Genomic DNA, 25909 nt, shown 5'->3' on the forward strand with positions numbered 1-25909 from the left:
TCTGAAATTGTAAAAAAAAAAGTCAGTACAGAAAACATCCCAAATCAGTAAAACGCAAATACCAAGCCATGGAAATAGAGACCAAGGGCAGCCATCTGCCTACGATGTCACTTGTCTACAAGCTTGAACCTCGCGGGGACAGCCCCCAGAGTCACTGTTCCTTCGCTGCCTTGAATTCCACATAGCGGGCCAGCATCTTCCTCCGGCAGGGTTACATCTCAGAGGCCCACTGCTTTGGAAAGATAATGTCCTGGCATTGCCTGCCATCCACTGATTTGTTGCATTTGTGTGGGCATCTTATGTACTTTTTTTTTCTTCTCCTCGTTGAGAGCATGCAGCTAAAGCCGAGCTCTTAGCCTTTTAACGCCCCGCTTCCACCCACATGCAGTAAGGTAGACGCAGAGGCAAACTCAGCAAGTGTGCGGAAACATGGAACAAGGCCCAGTGTGACCCCCTTCTTTGAAAGCAGGCTTTCTATGTCCACTGCTGAGTCCCCCCCCCCTAGATGTATTCAAGAATCCAATTTAAAGGAGCGGCAAAGAGCCTGACAGAACTAATGGGAGAGACTATTCTTGTTTCACGTTTGCCCGTCAAACTCCACTTTCCGTGACTTCTGATGGAATGTCCATGTCAAACAAATAAAAGGAGTCAACCTTGTCCAGTGACCACAAGCTCTTTTACAGCCGTTTGTGTGATGCACCGTTTCTGCTCTCTCTCTCATCAAACTGTTGGCTGTGTCATCAGTTGTATTGTCAATAAAGCTCTCATTACTCACACACGTTCCTTCCCTGGGTGCCATCTTTTCTCTTGTATCCTCTGTATAGAGAGGGTTTGCATTCAAACATCCATCATGCTGGGACTATTTCCTGTGTGGGGGCCCTGCTCTTATATCATAGCCCCATCATAATGTGGGCCAAAGCACATCAGTGAGTGTTATGACACAGTCTGACTCCCCCTACCTCTGGTCCTCAATTCCTGTTCCTGCATTCCTGTTCCTGCCATGTCCCCGGTGAGATGGGAAATGTGGCAGTAACTTTTTTTATGATGATATCAGAACTCCATGTGACATCTGTGTAATGGTTCCTTCCAGGTTGAGAAGGGAGTGGAGTGGCTGGAGAAATATGTGCCTTTATAGGGGATTCCTTTGCTTTATGATGTGACAAGCAGATACATGGCAGCTCTCCTATGTGCTATTCTACTCAAACGCCACCATTAAGGGCCACAATACAGTAAAGCGCTGTTGAAGCAAAGGTGTATTAAGAGCGCTCCCTGTCCCTAAGTACCTATCATTATTTCCGTTGCATGAATCCAGTTGACTATAACGGTTGGTCCATTCGGAGTGGTCTGCAAACATGTTGTTCTTTTATGAAAGGTGTCTTATTTAAGCACTACTCTTTGAAGTGCATTTAAACTGGGAATTTGTCAAAAATGTCTTCAGTTTAATGGTACTTAGAATGGCTGTGTACCACATGAAAATGGGACATGTACATCCATTTGTTCTGCCTTTGTCCTCTTTTTATAGCATTTGTGCATATGAATGGCCTATACTAAATTGCGTGAGAATATATATATACATATAAAAAAAATTTTTTAAACATTTATATTGTTTGTGTGTGTGTGTGTTTGTGTGTGTGCGCGTGACACGTAGGTGGCAAGTCTGAGAACATTACATAAACTTCTTACATGTTTCCGCTTTGGGAGGAAAGAGCATCTTTACTCTGGTCCCTGATGTAATTAGGTTCAAAATGATGGTGCATCGGTTCCAACGGCACGTAAAGGCTACCTTGCCCTTGTCTCAGAACAACAACTCGCTGGATTCCTTCTAAATTTTCTCTAAGTAGACAGTGTGGATTGGAAACTGTGCTCTAGTGATCACTGATGATATGTGAATAGCTGAAACATCAAGCACTGCACCATGTGCCTCTACACACCATGTGCCTTTCACAGAAAGAGGTCGCTTCAGTTCGAAGCCAGCACTCACCCCGCCAAAATCACAACAAAGACATTGATGTTTTTATCTGGCCTTGTTGTGTTTGAAGTAACCAGACTCTGACCATCATCACCCACTGCTCTGAATGTTGTCTGTATACCTCTCATTTATGGAACACGTAACTTACCAGTGCCATCATTTTGTTCTCCAAAAAATAAGTTTTTTTTGTCTAAGGTTGACCCTCCCTTTTAACACCTCACCATTGCACCACAGCAAGAGACAAGTAGCCACTTACAATTTAAAGAACTGGTGGCTGGTGTTGTGGGGTTGGAGGGAGGGGGTGGGGGTGGAAGAGTGGTGATGAGGCTGGTTGCTGTGGCAACAAGCAGAACAGCTCGGCCGGGCTCTGATATATTGTTCCCCAGGAGGGAGAGATCGAAAAAAAGGGGGAGAGAGAGAGAGATGGAGGGAGGGAGGGAGAGAGAGAGAGAGAGAGAGAGAGGGAGAGAGAGAGAGAGAGAGAGAGAGAGAGAGAGAGAGAGAGAGAGAGAGAGAGAGAGAGGGAGAAAGAAAAATGACAGCCATTAGAAAAAAAGAACATAGTTCCACTGTTTCAGGTGCTTTATTATGTTCAGACTCTCACTGACCATCCTTTGATGTGATCCTCTATATTATGACAAATCTGTCTTTATGCTACAGTAGTCTGAGACTGGACACTGGCCTAGTCAAGTGATGTAAAATTGCTGCAGGTTAATGTCCTTGTCCTGTAGGATATAAATACCTCCTGCTCCTAATTTGGTGTTTGTCGTCTGCAAGCATGGATATTGAATGGGCAGGGACACCTTGCAGTAAATTTTGAACGGGCCTTGTCCAGACAAGCAGCAATATCAGAGGAGGTATTTTGCAATGTATCTTGATAAAGGTCCTGCTGCAAAGCCCTTCGGATGAGAAAATGTAAGATCAAATGTAGTCCCTGTCATATTAGTGGAATGGGATTCAAGTGGAGTCGCAATTCAGTTTTGACTCCTGGGCATGGTTCCCCTATTAGAGTATTATTTACTTCCTCCTCTCTCTTTCTCTTGAGCGGGTAAAAGGCTGATGTGAAGTCACAAGCTGTGTTTAATTGAGTCCTGTCAAACGGAATCAAGAAGGACATTCAGAGTGAATCACGGCATGAATGTCTGCAAACAGGTAAAAAGCTATTGTTGAAATTCTCCTTGAAAAACAGTCCATTCTTTTCTGCTTCAGGCTGTGACAGTGATCTTGCATCATCTAAACGGAATTGTTCTTTTTTGTCCTTTATAATCATAGTATACTACCTAGACACAATGTGTATACATATTCTGGATTGTTTTAAATCAGTTATGTATAGATGGACATGAAACAAGTTGACATTAACTCTGATTCCAAGGCACAGAAATATTCTAAATAGAGAAAAAATAAGCATACAGCCTCTATCTTACATTGCAATACATTCAGTGAGTAAGAGTCATGTTTATAAAAGTTTGTCATGTACCAGCATAGTATCTCCTATAATCAGTATGTACTTTGACTACTGTACACCTCTCTATTAAAAAGTATGCCTCACAGAGTGCATGCTGCACACTGAGATACAGTAGCCCCAGCCAAGCTAAGATGCTTTTAGTTCCAATTCCACAGCCCTTCCCAAGTCTTCGGTCTGTTCCTCAGTGCAATTTCCACCTCTGCCTCCAGGGTCGTGACCCCTTCCCCCTCAGAGGGTTATACCATGGAATTATAAAGATGAAGATGCCCCTTCCCGCTGTCCTTTCAGGCATGGGGAATATTAGTCTCATGACCTCAAACAAAATGCCGGTTGCTCCTAGCAGCTGTGTAAACAGGTAATATCCCCAGTTAAACAGACCATAATATCCATGCCTTTAAACAGAACGCTTTGGAGATTGCCTGATGCAAATGCCATGCTCCCCTCTCGTTCCACTCTGGCTCCCATTACACAGTGCAAAGATTGGTACGGTGGTCAGAATGGGGAATGGGCTTTAATCATTTATGATGGTGCATGTCTAAGTTGGGCATGCCCCTAAGTGCTCTAGCTGTCTGATTTTGAGTTATCCAAGCTCCGGTGGGAGAAAAACGATTCCCCTTTTCCGAATGTGAAACTGTGTCTGTGCTGTGCTGTTATTGCACTGTTTAAGCAGGACAGATCTTCGGTGTTTTGACGTGTTTTCCAACGTTTGCTTCTGAACCATCGCATTTTGATGTGTTTGCCATCGTTTGCTTCTGAACCATCGCATTTTGATGTGTTTGCCATCGTTTGTTAAAGGGAGTTCAGCCCGGCCGCTTATGCCTTCGAGTGAAGCCTGTGGTGTTTTTTCTTTCAATATACTGTACTGTAGCTCGGCTGTGCTTTGCTCTCATATTAGAATCAAAGAGCACAAAAGAAGAGAGACAGAACCGGTCTGGAAGTTTGGATAGTGAGTTTACTGTAGATACCACATGCAGTTTCCTTTTGTGCACCTAAAACCTACTTGGTTAATGTGAGGAGGAACAATCCACAAGTGAAAAAGTTACTGTTGACTTCAAAGTTACCTGTGTGTTTGCTTGTAGATTCATGCAACGGTAATCAACTTTTTAAATTATGTTTATGTAAACATTAGACACCTCAATAACGGAGAGACGTTTTCATTATTGTCTTTATCTCCCTTCTTCAGCACTGACTTCGTTTCAAACCATACTCTATAACTGAGATCATCGTGCAGAGCTGGGCTGGCAAGATATGGCCAAATATAATTGTTGCAGTCTTAAATGATGAGCCGAGTTGAGCATTAATTAGACCCCTAACTGTCTTGTTGAGCAAATGCACAGCCTTGCGCCTTTGTTTGGGAAAATTAAGAAATACACCGTGTCCTTGGGGTGGTGGAGCAGCCGATTCAAGACTGCGTCAAGGCCAGTCAGGCTCCGGTGGGTCAGAGGAGGAACTCTAATGCAGCTTTTATGAGTGTGCTTCCAGTTAGTGTGGTGTGGCCTATCATAACAGTATGAAAACAAGGAATCAATTATTGAAGAGAACAGTAAACAGAGAGTGTAGCCAGTCCCTCTAGATTTCCCAGTTACCCAACTGATGAGGTGAGGCCGAGCTTAGCTGAGGTAAAGAGCATTGTGCTGCTATCATAGGAATAAGTCAACGTTCAAAGCATACATGCCAAGCCATGACGGGTAATGAACAGTCATGAAACAGAGTTAACAGTTTGCTGAAATCTTTCTACAAAATGCAAGATGTATAGCAGTACAGCATATCCAGTATTAATGTCCGAGTAATTAGAGTTGTATAAAGCTTAGAAAGGTGGGAAGGCTGCTCAAGCATCAGTAAGCTTTGTAAAAAATATATATATACAGTATATATATAAAAAAGAAATGCATTCGATAATGTTGTTAGCACACAATCTGTTAGCACGCCTCAATTTCTCCAGAAATTGTACCCTCTCTAATTATAATATAATACACTAATTTGTGAGATATTTCTAAAACTGTTGGACTCTTCATTTACACACATACAAACATTAATTGTTGGCATTACTATCTTAATGACAGCAAAATACTGTTGTTTTAATGGATTTAATAACATTAGTAGCAATACTGTAATGGGCAGTACAGGCGTTTTATTACAGCAGTAATACAATTACAGTTGAAAGCATGCAGTTAAGTAGGTCTTAAAACTATTGTTATTATGTGAATTGTATTCTGGTCCGGAGAATGGCACTTATCCAAAAAGTTTAGCTGTTCAGTTAAACTTTCTCTAGGAAGGGAAATCTCCATCGACCGGCCCGAGTTGGGGTATAGTATATTAAATAATGTCTCCCCGTCGGGTTTGACTATTCTTCCTTAAAATATTCAAGATGGCGGAGGTAAAATTTAAACTTCCCCCGTCATCAGGAAGAGAAAATGATTTTGAAGAAATTACTCCAGGAGATGTTGTAGGTGGACATAATGTTAAGAGAGCTACAAGTACAGTTGTGGTCACTCATCACCACCAGGAATACAGGAGGGAGACAGATACAAAATAATCATAATAATAACTAACAACGGCTGTCTTGGAAGGTGCAGTTGGGGTAGAAGCCTCAATCTTATGTATTAGTGCCCCTTGGCAAAGTCATGACTTAAGAGTCACTTTTGCTATAGGCATATTACCTCTCTGTCACATAGACTGCCATTGTGTTTCATGACATTACATCGAGATAGACTTGACGTTATGAAATCAAATAACACAGAGACGTTTTAAGAGATTTAAAGAGAGTGAGGGAAAGAACATTTGCATTATTTCACAGAAGGCATCCTCATTTGCTGAAATCGTATGAGCGATAACAACTGCGATTAAGAAAAAGACATACACTGCAGAGTGAACAAGTCCGCCCACAATTAGCAACGTGAATGATCAGACAAATGTTAAGTGTGCACCCTCTCATTTAGCCCTGAAGCCTGTTTCCAGCACGCAAGCCTGGTCTCTTGTCTCCAGGAGATCTTCACACATCATCTTCCCCATTATCCATTCAGGACAAGCCTCCAACACTCGAGGAGATACGGTGGTGCAACAGGTGTGCAATGTCAGTCTGAGATGAGAGACTGGTCCACTGGGTATCATGATAGTGCTGATGTGGTACCCGAATGTGCTCATCTATTATTGATACGAGGGCATTTGCAGATGTACTAATTGCACACAAGCACACAAACCCGAGTTGAGTTTGAACACCTATCCTTCTCTCAGAAAGAACAAGGGCCCTATGGGCGCGTGTGTGTCAGTGAGCGAGTGAGCGTGTGTACCATGTGCTCGCGTGTGCCTCCGTGTGTTTGCACGCGTTTGTTTCACAGACCAAATTCGAGCCATTTCAAAGACTTGCAAATCCCAAAACCGTATGAACACACTCGGCATCACTGAGGGTCCACTTCTGACCTCAGTGGGTCGTCAACCTCGCCTCACCACCGTCTGCGATACCTGAGGGTTGGATATGACCTTCTGGGTCAGCGTGCCATGCATGGACCTGCCAGCAACGCTGATCTGCTTAGCCCAGGGGTGCCACTCCAGACTAAGGGGCCCGTCCCCCAGCACACTGTCCCTCTGCGCCCGCCAGCTACATTACATAAAGGTCACTCAGAGTGGCTCTAAGGGGGGTCAAGGTTCGGAGCCATGTCGTAAAGCTGAGCCGTATCACAGGCGTGTGGTCCTGGTGGCTCCCCCGTGCGTTTTCATTTCCTTCAGACCTGCATTTGCAGAGTCATCGCAGAGGGTGTAATAAAATATGAAATGCCACACCGGGGGGTACGTCGAGGGGGGGTGGGGGGCGGGTGGGGGTGGAGAAGTGCCAAAGCAAAGTGCCATCGTTTTGGTCGTGTTTGTGCTTGTGGTTGGAATAAACTTAACCTAGACCCCACACTGATAAAAACCTAACCTAAATCACATAAGGGGTGGGCCTAAATTCAACAAGCACTAAAACTGAGGACATTTTCGAATCGAGTGCTTGGTAATGCTTTTATATTTGATTTAAATGTGCGGTTTTGTGGACGTAAAACCCTAATCACGACAGCCAGAGCATGAGGAGAGGTGATCTTTTCAGGTAGTGCACATTCCCTGCACTCAGTAATAATACAGGACACACCTGTGTCCCATTTGTAAATTCTACTCTGTAAAGATTGACATTGAACGATGCCTACAACTGTACTCATTGAGATAAAACTCCCCTGCAGTGCCTAGGCGTTTCCCCCTCTATACCTCATATGTTTGAATAAGCCACCAGACACGGTGGAGAATGCTGGTGGCGGATGGAGGGATTTCTCATGGTTTCCGACGAAGGCGTTTTTGCTCAAACTTTGTAACAGTGAGGGCAACTCGTGATGACCCGCAAGAGCAGCCCCGCTTTCGAAAAAATAATCCATTACATCGGGTTGATTGGGTGCGTAAACCATTGCTCTGAGTGTGTCGGAAGTCAGAAATTTTTCACTGGCCTTTTAGACAGGGAAAATAAACACTTTCCATTTTGTATAAAGTAACAGCCCAGCCAGAGAACTGGGTCCTTTCTACAGAGGTGGTCTAGTGAGAGCCCGTTTTAGTTAATATTGCTGCCATAAATTACAGACTGACGCACAAGAACGCCTCGGCCTCATTCCCATCGGCGTTGGGCTTCCACACACGTAGGCATGGACAAAGAAATTCAAACGGAATATTTGCCTTCCCCCACCCCTCCTCCCCCATCATTGCTTGTAAGCATGTTACGCACCTCCATGGAGAGCGTCTCGGCCCTGGCCTGGTCCCTGCAGAAGACCTAATTGTTAGACGCCTGCACTACTGAGGGGACGCGGCATGAAATATTAACGGCGGCTCATGGGAGGAGAGTCGCCCACGACAGTTGGGTAGATTTATAATTAAGCAGGGGGAGGATTAAAGACACACTGAGAATGAAGATTAATAAGCAGCCGGCTGGGCTGATGATGCCAGACCGGGAAGTCAAGAGTCATTAACCCATCCCGCTCCCCGCGAGCAGCACAGTGTCCCTCCGCTGGGGGGCGAAGGAGGCCAAGGGTCATAAAGTCCCAGGATGTTGTCTCCACTGCAGTCTCCGGGTCGTTTCATACGGACTGAGGATCGGCACTATGGCTTGTTTGACTGGATAGTGAGACATGGGTCGGTAAATTGTTTAAGCAGGGCAGAGGCTTTTGAATGGGAAGCATTCTTATCGAGAGAAATGAAGGAGAAGGCTTTATAAATCTGAAGGCTGGAGGGCATGGTGCTGAGAATCAGCAACATTAAGTTGTCAAAGTGGATGAGGTAATTTGTTTTTTTTCATGACCGGATTAATAGTGCTTTGTGTTTGGGCGCGGAAGGTGGAAGAGAGGCAGGGTGTGTGGGTGTGCGGTGCGTGTGTGTGGGTGGGTGTGCGGTGTGTGTGCGTGTGCGTGGGTGATGTGCATGCGTACGTGATTGATGTCACACTCCGAAGAGAGAGACTAGGTCTAAGAAATGTATTTGGACTCATTATGCAAACATAATGAAAGCCTTCCTCCATTGACTTTGCATAGTTCTGCTCGGAGTTCTCCAGAAATGTATGCACTGCAAAAATGAGGCCTGGCGCGTTCACTTGAACAAAGCAACATGTCAGTGCTCCAAACCAAATATATAAAAAGCTTGGAGTAAATGTCTCCCACCCCCTCCCCACCCCAACCCCCCAAAAAAAGAAAGAAAATCAAGAAGTGAAAGAAAAAGTTAAATAGCCCTCAACGTTTGCCAGGTATTTGTCTCTCATTTATTTTCTCCCATCTTATCTTCTTGACACAGCGAGCATGCGGTGCACCACAAGTGCACACTAGAAAGTCAGCCTGCAAAAGGGGCTGGATGAAGTGTGGCACACCTGCCCAAAGTTATTACAGCCGTGACACTAATGCGGCGCGCCCCCCCCAAAAAAACAACATTACTCTTCCGCGCCGGGCGAGCGGGAGCGTGTCTGAGTGTTAATGCCAGCGTCAGGGCACGCAGAGGTCCCCCTCTGACAGCTCCCACGGGACACCTTGAACAGTACACCGCCCCATCCTGTGCCAAAGTAGGAAAAGCGGACCGGGAGTGCACTGTGCTCATCCTTTTGGCGTGCCACGCAGTGATGGGTGTGCCGGGGTGGGCCTCCGCTGCGACGCTGACATGCTGTAAATGCATGGTCACAGGATGGGAGGCTGGGAGAGACAGGAGAAGACCCCCCCCCCTGCTGAGATCAGGTACTGTGGGTTTGTAACCTGCATTATTAATACACGCACAAGCAGAACGATGTGTGTGGTTTGTGTATATGTATGTGCATGTGTGTGCCAAGTCTGTGTGTGTGTGTGTGTGTGTGTGCGTGCGTGCGTGCTCGTACGTGTGTTTGCGTGCATGAGTGCAGTTTCGAAATATGCAAACGTCTGTGATGTTCACGATGAGCAAATGAAACTTTTTTGGGGGGAAGTTGGCTCCCTCTATACTCCCTCTCCAACTTCCAACTGTGTGAGTGAGTCGTACTTTTTCTGCCTGGAACATAGCTGTCTCCCTCTGCACTACTCTAAGGGACACACACTCCCATCTCTGAAGTCCTTCTCTGCCTAACTACGGAAGCGGAGAGAAGCGCTCAGTGCAAAGAGTCAGTATATTTGGCCTTCCAATGACAGCCTTGGACCAGAAACATGAAATTAGCATTCTTTAATTAACATCTGAGTCTTCTGTGATTATAATTTCAACTTGGATGGCAAATTGTTTAGAATTACAAAGACAAACAAATCTCAAAGGAATAAGGATTCTTATTTTGTATCGTTTTTTTGTTGTCCTTTTCAATGCACGCTCTGGTGATGCGTAAACATCGAGCATGATGGGTGAATTTGTGGGTAAAGGAAATGTGTTTTATCACCTGCCATAGCGTGGTTTGAGTGCAAAAGAACAAGTGTGAATACCCGTAGCGGTAACCTCGCAAACCCTGTCGACACAGGTGTAGGATGACATCACGTGTCGCCTTTGATTAGTGTCAAGGCAGCATGGGAGTATCAGATGAGCCCATCAACAGACAAGCATGCTGCTATCCTGGAAGGTCTAAACAGACCCATTTCTCCTCGAATGAAGCGCCTCGGCATGAATTTTACATCTGAAGACCTATATACATATGCTTACCATCAATGTGTTGTCAGGTGAGGCCACGGTTTTCAAACATTTCATCATGGATGTGCATGAAACCGGTACAAAGGATTCACCCGGAGGGACCTTCCTGTTCTGTGTGCAGCGGCTGATGTGATCCTCTCCCTTTTTCAAAGAGTCCCACCCTACAGTACACCTCACATGTACTGTCAAAACTGAGGCATGTTATATGCACTGTCAAAACTGAAGCATGTTTGATTTGGAATAGGGAACTGTCCCGTATTATAACAAGCGTTCCCTTTTCATAAGAAGACGAGACCCCTTGAGATGGAGGTAAAGCTTCCGTTAGCATTTCCATTTTAGGAGCTGTCTGCGAATGGAGTTCACCTCAGAGAACCAATTTTCGTCCAAGATACTGTGTGGATCCACATGATCAGCAGGAGGGGGAAGATGTTGGTATGCCAGGGTTAGGGCAACAGTGAAGGAGGCCTCAGCCACTCTCCTGCCTGAGCCCGGCAACAGGGAGCACACTAATGATGTCATGCATTTTGCTGCGAGAGAAAGTTGCCCACGAATGCCGGCCCTACCTTTAGGGCCACAACAAACAGTCCTTTATAGTCTCTCCCTCACTTTTGGACACACAAACACTCACACTTTTGACGCGCGCACACGCAAACAGGAACACACATTCATGCCGTGTGCCCTCAGAGGCACATCTAGTGGTGCTCATTTACGGCTTCTACTGCAGCCCCCCACCCCCTCCCTCCACCCCTCCACCCCCTCCTCCTCCTCTATCCCATGTAGGGTACTAATGGCAACCTCACCTTTGAAGTAATGTGTGTGGCGATACGAAGAGCTGGCCTGTACGAATTAAACAAACGGGCACTGTATTCTCAGGAAAACATTAGGTTTCCAAAGCACCTTGAATCGATTTAGGAAACACTTTGGTCGATTCCCCACAGTATAGACTAGAGCACAGGCACCATCATACAAGCTGTGCCCAAGAGAGAGAGAGAGACAGGAAGAGAAACAGAGAGAGAGAGAGAGAGAGAGAGAGAGAAAGAGAGAGAGGGGAAGAAAGAGACAGAGCGAGAAAGAGCACGACAGATGGAACGAGGAAATGGACCACACAAGAGTGCCATCTAGTGGAGCGTGCATCCATCCACCCACCCACCCACTTCATCCATCCATCCATCCTCCTGTCTGCCACCGTTCCCATTCCAAATCCTCTCCTCTTGCGTTCCATCTCAGGTCCCCTTTCCTCTCCAAAATATGCGAGTGAATTGTCATGCCAGAAGTGCGCCCGCCCGCTTGTCTCCTGTGGGTGCGAGGCGATGTTTGTCCGCTCGGAACAAACAGGCAGAGGACTGACTCAGGTTGCGGGGTCAGGCACTGAGGGAAGTGACTGTGCAACGAAGACTTATTTATGCCTGAGGGGCTGTGTTTGTCTTCATCTCTCTCTCTCTCTCTCTCCCTCCCCCCTCCCTCTCCTCTCCTCTCCTTTCCTACGCAGCCTTGGACTTTACCTTGAAAGGTCTCAGTTATCAAACGTTGCCTGTAAGCTGGAGGACCATCTCCAGTCAAGGTCCGAGACTGTAAATAGCCGTGATGGATTACTAATCGGCTTGCTTGGGATGCAATGGGGCAGGTCACTGTGGGTGGATGCATCTGTGGGTCAGTCTGTGTGTGTGTGTTGGTGGAGAGAGAGGAGAGAGGAGAGGAGGGAGGGCATCTCCAAATACTTCCAACAGACAAACCGCGTCTCCATCAAGACCCGCACAAACATCCACAGGCTTTAGAAAAAAGGAAAAATGCCACTCACTTGCGACATGTTACTTCGCAGAAGTTTGGATTGTTTTCCAAAGCCTTACATGCGAGCCACATACACACTGGGAAAACCATGACTTCAGCTTTGTAATGTTCTAAACTCAATAGTCATTAACTCACTTGATGTGGCACTGAAAGAGACTGCCTTAATTCTAGTTCATTGACTGAGTCAGCACACACGTCCGGGGGCTGACAACTTTCGATCCGAACGCTTCCCCTTCTTCCTCTCCCCACTGGCGAGATCACCCATCAGTCAGGCAGATACCAGCGAATGGAGACGTTATCTGTGTGTTTTGGCCATGCACAAGGAAGAGAGAAGGAGTCGATAGCCATAATGAATTCACATCCATTATTTATTGCCAGCCCCCGGAATACTTTTAAGCAGAGTCTTGCTATAAATAAACCAGTGTCATTTCCCTAACAAACAAGATATCATGGCTTCACACTTCAAGAGGATCACTCGGATGCTTAGTGTCCAATTCCGGGCAGGTTTTTTTTTTTAGGGTGCGTGTTAAGCCTATACGCCACACTACCTGTGTGTGCCCCCCACTATCCCCTCGAACACACACACATACAAAAGCGCACCCCCTACTGCCCCCACCCCCTCACCCTGCCCCCTCGAAAAGGTGGCAGTTTCATTATTCCGTAGAGGAAACGAGCTTTTCATCTCCACCGCGAGTAATTAACAGTTATTTAAAGCCCACACTCACCAACCCACGCACCCACCCCATTATCGGCTGTGTATAAGCTCAATCTACGTTCTGAGAGGTTGGATGAGGGGAGGAGGCGCAAGAGATAAAAAGCCAAGAGAGGAGGGGGGTGGGGGGGGTGTAGACAAGCCTCAACCCTTCTCGGCATCTGTCCGTGAACCGGCCGAACGATGCCCCTCGCTTAGCATCCCCACCGCAGTGGCGCGCTCTGCATATCGGAACATCTCACATTCGTCATTCAAAGATACGTTTGTCTTTCCAATGCTATGTTGTTTGGTGTGTGTGTGTGTGTGTGGGGGGGGGGGGCATTGTCTATTCTCTCTTTTACACTCTTGATTCTCTTTAGCTGCCTTTCTCTTTGTCTCTCTCTTTCCTTCTTTTTCCACCACTCCCTCCCTCTCTTCGAGTCGCCTGTAGAATGTTAACACTTGCTCACATTGTGATGTCCATGAAGCGGTTGGTCCTGAGAGTGAGAGTGAGTGGAATGTTAAATGGAGTGCTCGACAATCGCCAACGTTCTCCACCCAGGTCCTGTTCCATGCATGGTGCGTATGTGTTTCGATGAGTCACACGTTTTTTTTTGCGTGTATGCACTTGCCTTCTATTCATGTCTGTGTGTATGTGCGTGCATGTGTTCATGTGGGCGTGCGTGCGTGCGAGTGTGTGTGCTGGTGAGCTAAACAGGGTTACAAGAGGGTTGGCAAATGAGCCATTGCCACAGCCTCTCCACTAAGCAGTGTTAATGATGATGAGTGGGGAGCACTTTGTCACACTGAGGTAGGCTAAAGGAGTGTGTATGTATGTGTACGTGTGTGTGTGTGTATGACCTCACGTGCTGGCTTGGATGTCCCATGATAAGGTTCTTGGATGTATTTGTTCATGCATGTTGCGTGTGCTGCTGGTGTGATTACGTGGAGGGGGTGTGGGGGGGGGGGGGGGTGAGGGGCTTGATGCTTCCCATCAATAACAAGGACCTCTATCCTATCTGACACCCCTCACGGAGGCTCCGTCATGGCAACCATCCTCTGCTCTTCTCCAGCTCCATGGTTGCCTTGGATGGAATGTGATCATTCAACTTATTTACAAATAACAGGGAGTTTTGAAAAATGCATAGTTTGGGACCTGGAGAGAGATAGCGTGGGACTGCAGGGCGTTTGATGGAACAGGTATTTTTTATCCCCCTGCTTGCCTGCCCAATCATTTCTCCACAAAACAAATACACACTTTCAAGCGAACCGCACACACACACACACAAATAAACCCCTCAGTTTACCATCATCACAAAGGATTCACGGTGTGCTCGCCTAAAAGAAAATTTGCAATTCTCTGCCTCTGCTGTTGGCTATGGCTTGTCAGCACTTTAGTCAGGAGGTTTCCACACAACCTCACAATTACACTTCCACTAGACATCTCTGGTGGATAGCTCTAAGATATAATCCTCTTTGCATCTAAACTCATCGTTGCTGTTGACGACACAACTGTGAGCATTTCAACAAATATTTGTCACCCTATTCCCTCCCCAAGGCTTCATCACTTGTGTCCCACCATCAAGGTGCGAGGACGTTTGGTTGTAATAGGCTGTGTTTGTCACAGAGGCGCTAGACTGGAGACACAGAGAAACTGAGAGCGAGGGAGGGGGGAGGAGAAGGGGAGCAGGAAGGAGAAAGAGTGGGCGAGAATGAGTAAAGGGAGGCTGGAGAGAGAGAGAGAGAGAGAGAGAGAGAGAGAGAGAGAGAGAGAGAGAGAGAGAGAGAGAGAGAGAGAGAGACTGAAGTAAAGACAGGGAGAGACAGGGAGAGAGAGAGAGAGAGAGAGAGAGAGAGAGAGAGAGAGAGAGAGAGAGAGAGAGAGAGAGAGAGAGAGAGAGAGAGAGAGAGAGACTGAAGTAAAGACAGGGAGAGACAGGGAGAGAGAGAGAGAGAGAGAGAGAGAGAGAGAGAGAGAGAGAGAGAGAGAGAGAGAGAGAGAGAGAGAGAGAGAGAGAGAGAGAGAGAGAGAAATCACAGCACAGTCTCAGCAGCAGGCCAGCTGATCAGCAAACATCAAAGTAAACAGCGCTTGTGAGAATGCCTCTGACAGCTACACGGCTTTTCAGAGAGGCCTTAGAACACTCGCCTGCTCAGAACACAGGCCTCATTTAGGTTAGCAGAGGATTAGCTACAGCGACGAGCACAAGCACAGGAATTAAAATGCAAATTAGAGGGGGATTGCAAAGAGGAGAGCAAAAAAAAAAAGATATGCTGAAAGACTGGATGCATCCCGTTTTTTAATTGAGACCATTGTTGCACCCCCCCCCTCCCCCCCATCAAAGAATAGTCAGACAAATGCACAGGCATATAAAAACACGCACAGAAAGATACACACACACACACATTGCATATATGCAAACCAATAAACATACGCAAATAAACAAAAGGCCACATTTATACACATGTCGATTCTCAGACAGAAAGAAACACGTATTGTTCAAATGGGGAAATCTCCAAAATGGATCTGGCATTGCAGGGGAGACAAACATGCACACAGCCCGGCTAACCATAATCGTTTTTCTGAACTTGATGGAGGAGAGTCCATATTTTCCATGTCTTTTTTTTTGCACTGTCCTGGAGAAGCAATTATAAGTTTCCTGTACTCGCATCTCACCCTGGGCTAAAACACAGCAGCAAATTAATCATCATAAAATGGGCAAAATTAAAGGTCAGCTAAAACTCACTATCATTGTCCAGAGACCCCCTACTTTCTTATTTGCCGTCTGCTATATGCACTCTAAAGGGACATAGCGACAGTTAATGAATAAATCCAGTGTTCATATTTTTTCAGAATTCTATTTTTTCTAACCAGCCTGTTCTCAGAGAACGTACTAAGTGGATTTGCATGGGTCAGTGGCAATGTCGCAAAGGGAAACTGGGCAAATACAGCACAATATCTGTAGGTCAGTAGACAAGACTGTTTAATCTGGGTCTTTAGAAACCACGTTTCCTATGCCCTCTACACTATACAGTCATAAGAAATGCCTTTCATACTTGTGCAAATGACTGCCGCAATCCTGTATACTGTGTTTCCATTGAACAACAGCATGACTAGACACAGTTGGATGCTTGTCGATAAATAGTATAGGGAGCGAGGATGCAAAGTTTTTGGGGAAAATACTTTCTGTCAGTTTGGAATGTGTCAGGGTCCACATCATCCCATCCTCTGCCTCTGACCCAGATACAACATGGAAGTGTGGATGTCTGGGTGTAAACAGAGATTTATGATGTTTCCCAAAGTGATGGCTCCATCTTTGGTCTGATGAGTGTTTCCCTTCGCGCAGGGGGCATCTGTTGACTTGGGGCGCGTGGTGACACTATCTGGCCCATGCATGATTGAAGGATGGAGTCAGAAACAGGAAGGGGGCTGTCACCAGGCCTGACTGACAGAGAGCTGGAGGTGACAGCTGTGTTTATGACAGACCGCGTACCCTCTCCCTCGCTCGCTCTGTCACTCTTTCTTTTGCTGTGTCTCACGATTGTTTTCTTTCCCGCACTATCTCTCTCTCTCTCTCTTTATCTGGCTCACTTTCACTTTCTCTGTCTCTCTCTCTCTCTCTTTGGATTAAAGGTGGATGAATTTACCCCCACCTTGAAATGTCATCTACCGAATCAACAAAAACAGCAGGGAGTCATAAATAGCATTTGAACAAACATGCACCCAATTTTCCAGGAGGTTGAAGGCGATGGGGTTGGAGGGGGGGGGGATTGGAGGCGGATAAGGTGGTAGAGGGGAGGTAAGTTATGGGGACAGCTGCAAATGAGAGAATATCTCAAGTATTGACTGACATGGCTGACAGAGGGGGGCGGGGGGGGGGGCTTGTTGGCTGCTCACAATACGATGTCGTAAATCTGTGTTGAAAGTCTACCGATTTTCTTGGACTCCGGCCGTGCCTCGCTAAGGCGTAAGTTCAGCGACTCCTTAAGCAGAACAGAAGCTATGCAAATTACACTCTCTTCTTCTGTGTCCGGTCTCCAGGTTGCTTTTTCCATGTCGGTGGGCAGTGTCATTGAACCATTTGCTTAACCCAGTCACCATAAACCCACGTTACAGTCACCTAATAGATCTTTATAAATGAGCATCGATCTATACCCCCTCCCCTCACCCTCTTTTCTAAGCACGCAAGCTCGAGTTCTCTGAACAAACGGCAGTAAACTGGGTTAATGCACGGCAGTAATGGACCACGTCAGTCAAACCAAGGACACCGGGGTAGCAGCAGGTGTTACACTGCATGTCTCTTTAAAAGGCAGCCTTCACATCAAAGCAGGGTTGCAGGTGTTCAGCATCCACCCTCCCAACTTACACTTACACTTCTACAAGAACAAAAGGGGTGTGAGATGGGGGGGGGGTCACAACTTCGTGACAGCAAGGGCGGGCTGGCTTTTCCAGGATTGTCATAATCCCTGTATGCCCGAACATGATCCCACTTCAACTCTTTTGTTTTCCCTTCAGCACGGCATGTTCGTCATTTACAGATACTGAATGTCGAGGCAGGGGCTTGCCCCGGCTATAAATATCCTCTATTTGACTCGGGAAGGCTATAGACAATAATTCTCCCAAGTATCCATTGGTGGTCATGCTAATTGGTTTGGTGGGTTTGTTGTGCTACCAGCCAATTGCTGTCTGCCGTGTCGTGGGCTTGGCGTTGCTGTCAAAGAGTTGGACAACAAGACCCGGTACACGCCAAAAGCGCGAGACTCGTTGGCAGCCATGCAAGAGAATTTCGATGAAAGACAGAGAGAGAGAGAGAGAGAGAGAGAGAGAGAGAGAGAGAGAGAGAGAGAGAGAGAGAGAAGGAAATAGAGAAAAATGGATGGAGAAGCTTAAATAGAATCCAGTCATTTGACTTTGCCTCGCTCTAGCTCCCCGCGAATCAATTCAATGACCAGAGCGGATCTTAAAAAAATGTACATGAAAATCAATACATATTGACTGTTTCTCCGATTCATGCAGTTCTCTCTGCCCCCTTTTCTAATTTCTACTGATTGCTTTTCGCTCAATGGGAAAGCAGAGGAGGCCTGGTTCCTCCTTCCTCTGGGTTGATTTACATGAGATTCCTGCAGCTTAAAAATGCCCATGATCGTAAACTGGCAGAGATGTGTCTTGAGTGACAGCATATCGAATCCCAATCTTCTAACAGGTCTTGGTGAGGAATCCGTGAACAGGAAATCCTGAAGGGCGTCGGAGACTTGGCATTCTTTAATTCTGTTTGATTTGTATGTATTCTCCATCTGTGTAATGGCTTTGACACTGAGCCATCACATTGTGACTGCGGCTCACTCTGAAGCCCAGTGTTGGGTCACCTGCCACGTTCCCAGTGCAAACAGTGTGGGGCAGCTACAGACCCAGCAAAGCCAAGAGGCTGACATTTTGTGATAGGAGAGAACGACACATGCACGTGCGTGACTGGCGTCATTACTATTTGGGCTACACATCTTTTGTCTTGTATATTCTACACGAGACAAAGCGATGATACAAAATGTGCCCTCGAGCCATGCTGATTGTAATGCGGAGATACGGAAAGGCAGACTAACATTGTCAGTGTGAACACTGGTAGCGGATGAGGATCGGACGACGAGGCTGAGACACTCCCTCAGTCAGTGTTTTGAGTACTGATTTGGTTTGAATATTTCATCCTGACACAACAACTTGAGCACAATTGGACCTTCTTTATGTTTTGAGTAGAGTTCGTTTGGAGTATTTGGGGGTAAGTGCTCTAGGCTTGACTCGAGAGAAAATAAGTACTTTGACTATACTTTAGCGGTTGCATTCCGTTCAGGACTGAGGTCTATCTAGTAAGCCTGGCAACACATGAGCCAAACACACACACGCACAAAAAAATGAATTTTCCACAATACTGTATGCCAGGGTGCAAAATGAATCAAGCAAGGGTGCTAAAAGCAGAGTACATTTTCTCATCAGGATCCCTTGGCACCTTGGGTAAAAAAACGGATCTATCAAGTCATCTTCAATAACCCTTCTAGATTATAACTCACCTTGTCAAATTCTATACGAGAAGGTCTCACTGACTGCGCTTTTATGCAATCTTTGACAATAACTAAATAACAGACTGAGGAATCCAAACCCTTGGAGCAGATTACCTCAACTAAGTGAAGACAGAGTGAATCAAACGCAAATCACTGTAACATGACAGTTTTGTGTTGCAACAGCGGAAGACAGCATTCCACATCGTGCCCACAGTTTAAGATAATAACTAGCCTGTTTGACAGTAAGTCTTGAAAAATCAGCCAATCATTGTCCTGCAACTGCCTTGGCACATAGCAGGGCCACAGTTATTATAAGCTAAAGGAAAAAAAAAAATATTCTCCTCCACAGAATCTGTTCAGACAAGATAAGTGTAGGTCTTGTAATTGTGAAGACCTCTTCTTTCCAGGCCTCTGATAATGGGCCTGTGGAAGGCTTTTGCTCATTACGCAGCCTTTGTTTTTTATTGCAGTGGGGTTGATTATTTTTCAAGAGAATTCTACGGTTTAATGCCATTCTATAAACAGTGCAATGGCAACCCTCAGCAAACCCTTGTCCTTAGAAATCAGGGTTTTATGAATGGGCCCATTAAATGCATCCATATGTGCTGCGACTTGGGCACTGGGCACTGATGATAACAGCCTTAGCACTGATCGGAAACTTTAGTCCACTTTATCTCAGTGTAGACAGGCAAACTGCTGCTTACTCTCATAATGATTATAGCCAGACCTTGCAGCACTAGTATAGGGTAATAGAGTGAATTGTAGAATCTATAATCTACTGTACCAAACTATAATTAGTGTTATTAATGATGAAATTGCTGACAAAAATTGATGTCCAGAACTGGTGATCCATAAGGATTGCTGAAAGTTAAACTGGAAACAAAAAGGCCAAAAATGGGTTTTTATTAGAAATGAAAATAACCTGCTGGAAAGTCAGTGGAACCGCTTAGTCCTGTCTAATCCCCCTCTTTAGGAATATGAAGTTCTAACCAGTTAAATAGGCTTGGAATACTATATGACGATAAGCAGAGCAAGAGGGTTAGTACATTAGCATATTTCTTTTGAAGGTGGCAGGTCAATGGACAGGATGAGAACAATGATCACTTGAACACCTTTCAAACGGTGTCCTCATCTCAGGTCAGGACATCCTCTGGTTTAAAAACCTCTTGATAGTCCTAATTTCCGCAAGTCTCTGTTCCTGTGGCATGCCAGTCTGTGACTGGAATGACAAGGAACTCAGGCATCAATCCCCAGCAAACCAGATTAAAGTCATGAGTCATCATTTGGGCCGTGGGGTGCAGTGACCAAAGACCCGGGCTAGAGTCTATTCCTCTATCCGGGGAAAAGAATGGCCAATCCCATTTCTCTCATCTCTACGTCTCTTTGAGGTTCAGTAGAGAGGGTAACCATGACCAATCACACCCAGCAATACCCCCCTTCTCCCCCTTCCCCTCTCCCACTTCTTCCTTTAGCCCTGGGCTTGCAATGTAATTGCAGCTACTCTTGCGAAGGCTCATCGGAGGAAAGTGCAGGGGATTTCGAGTGGGGGGACATAATATTGGATACAGAGAGACGGGTTGAGAAGTAAAACCCTGGGTTGAAAGGTTTGGAGATTCCAAAATGTCAACAGGACTTTCTTAGTTGAAGAGCCAGAATGAAATTGCTTTGGCAGTAAATGGCAGCAATTATTCTATTTTGGACAGATGTACTTGGGATTCATTTAAGTCCAACTCTAAGGCTGTCAGTCAAAGACAGAAAACAAAATGTATAGACAGAACAAAATTCGGACTTTGCATACTGTAACAAGAAGCATGACTACACCAATAATAGTTGGTTTATTGTAGCCAAATTGTGTAAACAGTCATGGAGGACCATTTGTGGACTAAACAAATGGAATGTTCCACTTTTTAAGAGCACGTGAACAAACACATCTTTGGTCTCCATGACGTTGTTGTCTACTGCCTTCACTGGAAAAACCCAACCAACACCTTGTTATTCAATCAACGCAATTTGTGTTGACAAGAAGTAGCTCATCACTAAGTTATCCCGCCCAGCCTGCCTAAATGCATTACAAATACGACGCAAGGACAACTTGGAATGGGAGCAAATGGTGCGGATAAAAGGCATTGTCTGTTTTAATGGTTTGATCAAGTGTGTCAAAGGCTGGATCAGGGATCTGAAGGACACCGGGCCCCGGGGAGCCGGGCTGAGTCATCTGTGCTCCGCTTCAAACAGCCGACTCTTTCCCTCTGAGGTCCCTCATCAGATCCAGCTCACAGTCAGCCGAGCCGCGGAGGAAAAGTCTTGGTCTACGGATTCAGCTCTAGTGATGCTGCAGGGCCCACACGCTCCCGCGCCGCGCCGAGAAGGAGAGGCGTATAAAAGAAAAAGGGCCTCGGTTGACTTTGATTGGAGTCCAGGCGTCTGTTGGTTTACATGTGCCGGCGTGCGCCTGCGCGCCTGTGTGTGGAGCCGCAGTAACGAGGGCACATAATGAGCAGCGTTTGTCTTTCTTTTTCCGAGGGAAGTCGTAGAAACATTGTTCTATGTGTCCCACAGAGACTTCTAGAGGTTGCAGATATTGCGTGTGGGTGTGGGTATAACTCTGGCACTCGTGGTTGTATATTTGTGTTGGATTCTCCAACACATAGACCCCTGGTCATCTGAATTACTGTATAGAAAATGAAACATTTCTCGAAATCTATAAAATAAATGGAAACATATGGGAGGGAAATACATTTGTCGAGTCCGTTTTAGAAGTGTCCAAATGAGTGAACTAATGTCTCTGATCTCGAGTCCTATGTCGGTCTCATTAGTGTGGAAACTTCAGCACCCTGGACAGCGACACAGAAAAAGCCTTTTAAACCATTCAATCTAATAGAATCTGTAGTGTTTTAGCTTTTGTGGTAATTCTTAGTATCTCCTATCATCTTCTAACTCTGTTTTCTTTTCAAATTGAACAAATGTTGTCATTTAAATGCCTGGCAATGAGACATATTGTAATGTATATTCATATTAAAAAGAGAGAATGTCAAGGCATATGTTTAGACAAATGTTATTTTGATATCTGAATCCCTGTGGACCAATTCTCTGAAGAACATGCTTAACATTCCTGCATTTGAATCCATTAAGGAGTTCTCTCTGATAATCCATCTTGTAGACCTCAACTTCCTTAGCTCATCCCCTCCTCCGCTTCCTCCCTCTGTGTGTTTGCCTGTTGCAGTTATATCTGCCAATGATCTCTCTGTTTTCTACCCAGACACACACACACACACACAATGTTCCTTTTCCACAAAATGCCCCCCCACACACACACAGGCACACACACACACACACACACAGGCACACACACACTTATGTATCTCTCATTCTCCCTCAACGCCCCCTCTGCAGATTGTGTGAGTTTGATTGGGGCATATTTGCATTAACAAATTGTACCGGCTGTTAGTGTGCCATAGAGCTACACACCCAACCTCCCCTGCCTGCGTCAGCCAGGCTCCGACTCTCGCCTACACAGGGATGTTCTTGTGCTGGCTTCCCTCCGCGGGCGGCCTACTTCCCTGTCTCTCCCCTCCACCCATACCCCACCTCCCTTGACATGCTTGACATATTAATGCTTGTGGAAATATGAACACATTCAATGCTTGAACTGCCAAGGATTACCATTCTCTGATGTGCATTTGGCAATGAGAATTTGGTGTACAATTCTTAAAAGGCAAAGGGGCCGCTTTGCTATCTCTTTTTTTTTTTCTTTGAAATTGGTAGTTCTATTTAACTCGGAAGCCTATGCCAAATTCAAATTTATTTTGGAAAAATATCCATTGTGAAACACCTGAATGCTGTTGAATAGGGTGTTGTGTTGGGAGATTTGATTCCTGCATCAAATGGAGAAATGTCCCGATAGGTACATTCATACGTTCTGTACAAAGCGGTGCTTCATGAAAGCTCTTTCTCAGGTAAGTTAAAAACCCATATTATAAACACAAAATACAGTATCAATACTATGTCAATTCATGTCTGCTGGCATCTGATGATCTGAACTGCATCTAGTATTTTTGTGTACACACCTAATTAAATCAGATTTGCATCCACACACCATAGCACAGTAGCTACTGAGAGCTGAATGAAGCCGCAGGTACAGTGACACATATATATTTAGTTTCAAGTTGTCAAGTGGCCGTACAGTTTCCCAGGTGCCAAATGGTTTCCTAAGGTGATTCTTTGAACACTGCGTTTTTTAATTCATGTCAAAGTGCAATGAAGTTGTACCAAGCATCGGCCACCCACACTGGCCAAAGCCTCTAGTGAGTAAAAAGAAAAAGCAGAAATGCCGCTGCCACGTTGTAAGACCATTTCATTCTCTACAGCTTTCTTCCTTTTTTCGTGCCCCCCCCCCCCCTGCAGTGACCTACAGAGCTGGCAGGCTTTGAGCAGAGGGAAGTCAATCAGGCTTTGAGCAGAGAGGATCCTTGGGCAAGCGGAGCCTCGTCTGTGTGGGGGTCTGCCAAAGATTCTTACTGCAGCGGGGGGTTGTCAGCACAGGTTGGCCTGACACTGGAGTCAGTTTCAGGGGTTGCTTAGGCAATGAGGCAAAAGCAATTTTGCTAACTCTGTTCTAAAGACAGACAGGGAAAGTGACTTTGGGGAGTTAACAAGCTCCCACAAAAGACAGGGAGGAGGACAGAAAAATACAGTGTATATATGCAAGTGGTTTCAGCAAATTCAAAGCGACCTATGAGGACAAACCGTGTTTGTAATCACCTTGAGCGAGCATCAAGCATTGATGTTACTTTAGGGCTGCGGCTCTATAACGCTATCTAACAAATTAAATGACGCCTCTGCCAAGGTAAGCGGGAAACGAAAAATGTGTATAACTTGTCCATTGCCCCACCCCCCCCCCACCCCCGAAGTTCAGAAGTGGGTGTTGTCATTTTGGGTTAAGGAGATGGTTTCCACTGAGCTGGAGAATTGCAAATAGCTCAAGAAGAACATTTTCAAAGACGGTGGAGGAAAGCCGAGTCAAAATGAAGCAGGAATATTACTCCCTGATGGGTTATTTCTCATGTGATGAATCCTACCGTAGTTCAGGTCCTGAGCCGTCAAGACACTTTGAGCACCGGAGAGCCAGTGATTCAGAAAATGCTAAGTGAACTAAATGCCCCGGCTTCTGTCACAGGAAGAAGGATGAGTGTGGCAGCATGTTGTACACTCTCCTGATCTGACGCTCCTTTATAAAAGACGTGTGCAATGACATGACCAGTGTATTATTCATGTGCTGTACATAAATGTACAGAAGTGTCTACCTTGTACATGTGCAATGTATTAAGTAATGCGTCAATGCTCACTGTGATGACACTCTTCGACATAAAAAGGTATATTTCTTATTATGAACACATGCAGTTTCCCTGAAGGAAGGGCTAGGGATATTTAATTACTATAAAATGTATAATTATACAAAAGTTATGAATACAAAGAGATAATCATTTGGGTAAGTGTGACTTAAAGACTGTGCCTCAAAGAATTGTTTCATGTTTGCTTGTGAAAACTTTCTTTTTAGTTTTACTTGTCAGAGTTTAGAAACTCTGACAAGTTGAGTGGGTGAATTGTATTTGTAATTACAGGAACACATCTTGAACAATTCCACAAACACTACAACCTGTGTGGGTGGTCAGCTTTTTTTCTTTTCTTGGTAGCCTGTGACCATCTTTCGACGACATAAGTGCTACGCCACTGATGCAGCTCTTCAGTACACAATGTGATGATTACAATACTGAATCAAAACAACATAGCCATAGCCCAATGTTTCACGTCTTTTTCAATATAAAACCAGAATATGTTGTCAAGTTTTCATGCAGGTGACACATGTTCCAACACATGTTGACACAAGTGGCTGTCTGAAGCACCTTTGTGCTAATACAACAAAGAATGACCAGATGTACAAAATGCCATCAGATTTGTTTTTGAAATTTCTTGAGCTGGAAAATGTGTAATTTAATATGTGAGGCATCATTTTGGTAGGGATGATATGCTTGGTTCACTCCTACATTATTGATCTTCCATTTGGGGGCAAAGTTTACAGTAATATCACACACTCAGAGGCACACTTCCATATCCAATAGATTATGTTCTTCTATTGAGTAAATGTGTAGTAGCCACAAGCTAATTTATTTAAAAAGTGGACTGTGAATCAATAAAAAAGCTTGAACTTTGCCTATACATAATACTTATTCAGAGCATCCTTCCTGTGCACTGTTCAATCATGTTCTTGCTTGTATAACCATGCACTGGATGTACATCATGTACTGTATATCTTGGTGAAGTTTTTCTTTAATCAACAAACAATTGGACGGTGTCAAAAGGAACACAGTACTTTATAACATCAGCACTTTTCTAGAGATTCACCTCTAAATCCTGTGTGTTAAATTGGAAGAGGATGTACTTAAAGTGGTATTTAGCACTTCAAGCGAATAATGTGAGCATCAGCAAAATGTCAAAGACTTTTCCAAATATCGCCCTGAAAGGGAAAGACAAAACACACCCACTGTCAGAAAAAAATAAAAGGGCTTGTTCAATAGACTGTTCATTTTATTATCTGTTTTTGCCATCAAGGCGTGTTTACAAGACAGCTCCTTATTGTATTTCCTGATCTTATCCCTTGCCCCTTTCATTTCCTCTTAGTGCTTTTCATTTAGCCTCACTGGGACTGAACGCAGCTCCTCTGCCAAGCCCAGTCAAAGCCCTGTGCTAAATATCCTATGACCAAAAGTCTGTCTCTCTCACCCCTCTCTCTCTCACCCTCTCTCTCTCCCTCTCT

The sequence above is a fragment of the Osmerus eperlanus genome, chromosome 21 (assembly GCF_963692335.1).
Source record: "Osmerus eperlanus chromosome 21, fOsmEpe2.1, whole genome shotgun sequence".
In the NCBI taxonomy this organism is placed as follows: Eukaryota; Metazoa; Chordata; class Actinopteri; order Osmeriformes; family Osmeridae; genus Osmerus; species Osmerus eperlanus.